Source organism: Calidris pugnax, unplaced genomic scaffold (assembly GCF_001431845.1).
Source record: "Calidris pugnax isolate Ruff unplaced genomic scaffold, ASM143184v1 scaffold326, whole genome shotgun sequence".
NCBI classification, from domain to species: Eukaryota; Metazoa; Chordata; class Aves; order Charadriiformes; family Scolopacidae; genus Calidris; species Calidris pugnax.
Window position 1 is genome coordinate 2,437,753 of NW_015091265.1, and position 3,688 is coordinate 2,441,440.

Consider the following 3,688-nt stretch of genomic DNA (forward strand, 5'->3'; position numbering starts at 1 on the left):
GACACCCGTCACACTGACTTTTGTTCTAAAGCTCTGAGAGGTTAATTGAACGGATATGAAGAATAAGCCAGGCTAAAATTGCCTCTACTCTAACTCAGAAATACTAAGCCTCTGGACTTAATTTAAGACTCTACTATTTTGTGCATTAGACTGAATCATGTAGGCAGTTTGAAGGAGAATATGTTAATAAAAGACAACTTAATTTTTGAATTTGCATATGACAGGGAATTTCAGTCCAGGAGAGTTTAATGGATTCTGTACCTACACTAGGGCTTTTCCCATCTAATATATGTATATACACTTCTATATAAGGGAAAGAGTAACATCTCTATTTATTTATTTGTTTGTTTGTTTATTTAATTTGCACGTTTACTTATGACCTTTAAAATGAATTCACGGACAATTCAGTGTCAATAAGGGGGGCATCTATGATGACCCTAATTTTAATTTAGATAACAACACATTGCAGACGTTTCTTTTAGATGTGAATTAATTAAGGGTATAGTCATTATATGCTGTATTCAGTAGGTAACTATGAGAGAATTTGGAACATTTCTGTAAAGTATCATGCTTAGCTTCATAAAACAGCAGGCTGTGTTGGAATAAATGAGAAAAGTTAAATCTAGTCAGATTTTTTTTTCCCCTCTGCGTTACCAAATAAAGTTAGGTTTCTCTCTAAATTGGAGCAGTCTTGAGATAAAGACAATACAAGCAGACTGTGTAAAGTGCCTTGTCGCAGAAAAATGTTGCCCTAGTTGGAAAATATGCTCAGATGATTTTGCAGGGAGTATGGTTGTAATCTTACCCAAGATTGCTTCATGTTTACTGTAAGAAACTTTCTGATTGATTGCATTTCAGCAGTTTTCAGGTTTAGGGAATTTCAAATTACTCTCATTTCTAAGATGACAGGGAGTATAACTTTCTGCAGTAGTTATTCTAAGCTGTAGAAGTATGTATCAATTTTTTTCTTCCCCTATTGACACCAAATAGATTGCGTGCAGCTTATGCATTTCATGACAATAAAAATTCAAAATTTGGTTAATAAGGCTTCCTGTAGTTTGTTTTATCTGTGGAATTTCTATAATGTAAAGTGAAAAAACATATAGCTTTTTTCTTCGTTATTATTTTGCATATTTTTCAGCAAGCTGTCTTGAATATTTCTACTTCACTGGATGTAAAACCAAAGGTGTTTCTGCAAATCTGCACATGTATAAATTTGAAGTTAGCATTCAAGTCACTGGCCAAATGTATTTATATGTCTTCAGCATTCATTGCTGCTGAAATTATTTGCAATTTTATTTACCTGCCTTTGAATTATGTCTTCTCTTCCATATTTCCCATCTTTGTCTCTCTAAAATCTGCTGAATGTCCCAACAATGAATTGGTAGAATGAGACCTTGCTAAGGGGAAAAATGCAGTGGAGAGCTTTTCCTCCTTACCATTTTTTTTTTTTTTCTGTGAATACTTACACTGCCATTCACCCGGTTTTCCAGGCCTGTGTGCACAAGTAAGAAATAGGAATCAAACAAGTGAAATTTATTATTAGAGCTTTCATTTACTGAAACAGTCCATCAGCTTTGTTCCACTTCTAATGAACATTCATTTACATCCTGAAATCGCACCAAAAAGTCAATCCCAAATGAAAATCCTCTTGGGATGTTCACTGGCTACCATGAAATATATTTAATATGTACTGAAACATTTTACAGTATTAATTGTAAATGCTGTACTTCTAAAGGAGAACTAATATTCTTTAAAATCTTCTTTGGGATATCAATATACAAAAGTGTGACTTACCAGTTAAAATTTCTAAACTACATATTTACCTATTTTATCATGCAGTCCCTTCAGTTTATATCCAGCTTCCCTGCAATGAAATTAAGGTTCCTCATCTCTCGACCACCTTTGGAAACCTGCTTCAGAACCTTACTTTCTGGGTATAATTTTTTTTTAAATTGATACTGATCCAACTTCATATTGTGTTTTAAAATATTTCTGAAAGATGTATTTTAAACAGTATCACCTTAACTTGTTTTAGTGGCTTTATATTTCCCATTTATTGATAACAACTTAAATGGTGAAGATCTAAAAGACTGCAAAATAAAAGTAATGACGTTCTTAAATTTTCTATAGTATTGTTTTTGGTATCTAGTATTCCTACAGAGACCACTTTATTACTTACACCTTAGAATTTAAAAACAATAAATGCAGACGTATGTAAGGTTTTCTTCTGGACAATCAAGTTCAACTTCTGCCCTCAGATTCATCCACCTTCAGAACCATGCTTACAAATGTCACACTCTGTCTTAAAACCAGTAGCATTTCTTTCTACTCTAGCTGTGCCAAAGCTACTAAAATATTTTCTCTAATGCTAAAGAGATACTTTGAAACAAATTAATTGACAGCTTATATTTGATATTGTTTCAACATTAACATTGAAAGACAGGTGATTAGGGTTCTGTGAGGAATTCTACTTCAAAATGCATCTATTGTGAGCATTCATACGTACAGCTAAGATGAACTAGATCACTTCTGAGTACTTGAGTAGAAAGTATTATTAGGCAGCCTAAAAAAAAAGGAAAATGTTTTAAACCTTTTACATTATACTTATTTTTTGTACATATTCAGACAATGTAGATACTTCTTACAGATAAAACAATGCTTTTAGGTTATGTATTTTAGGCTATGTGTTATGGTATATACCAAATGATTCTCTTGGAGTGACACCTCTGAGACAGTACTAGTGATGACAAGGTGCATCAATTCACAACAGTTATAATGTTGTGAATCCACTAATTAATTTTTTTTAATCATTAATATTGCAACATATTGATTGCCTGAGAGTACCTCATATATTCACAGTAGATGCTAACGAGCTGAACTAAACATTTACAGAATTAATAGAGAATTAAATGTGCAGAATCAAACTTCATTATTAGACATGGCAACTTGTTTGTTGAGATTTACAAAAATGTAAATATGACATCAAATAGAATCATGGAAGAAAATATTTTTTATAAAATTTTCAGAAGCTGCCTTTTAAAAATTTCGAATTTTAAATTTTTGCTTACAATATTCTATCAAAAATTTCTAGCAGCAACATTATGTGCACAGCAAACACTTGAAGTCCCCGCATGCAGGGATCTACATGAAGGCATTCTTAACATCTGGTATTAAAGTCTGTAGGGTTTATGTGGGAACTTAAATTAGGCACAAGCTCTAGAAAAATTATATATTTTTGTCCATTAGTAAAAATTAATTAAATTATAAAATAGGTTCTTACATGCAAATTAAGGTTTCCTTTTTGCAAATTAAAGGAAATTGCAAGTCTTCATCACAAATATTATCATGAATTGTGTTCAGTTAAGTCTTTCAATGTTTTTTATTAGGATGTAAGCATGAAGCTATATTTTTGAGCTCATTATAATAATTACTGAAAACAGAATCAATAAGGTCTGTTATGTAAAAGCAAAACCAGAAAAAAATTTTTTTTGGCAATATTATAACGTAAATAACACAAAAAAAGACAATGCATATGAAATACTTTGATGTTTACTACTATTATTAATTCTTAAAATAATGAGACCGAAAAGAGTAATTTATTAAATCTGTTCTGCATAAATGTGAAATAAGAAATTTGACATTTTGGAACATACTGCTGTGGGAAGGGGAAGGGGAAGGGGAAGGG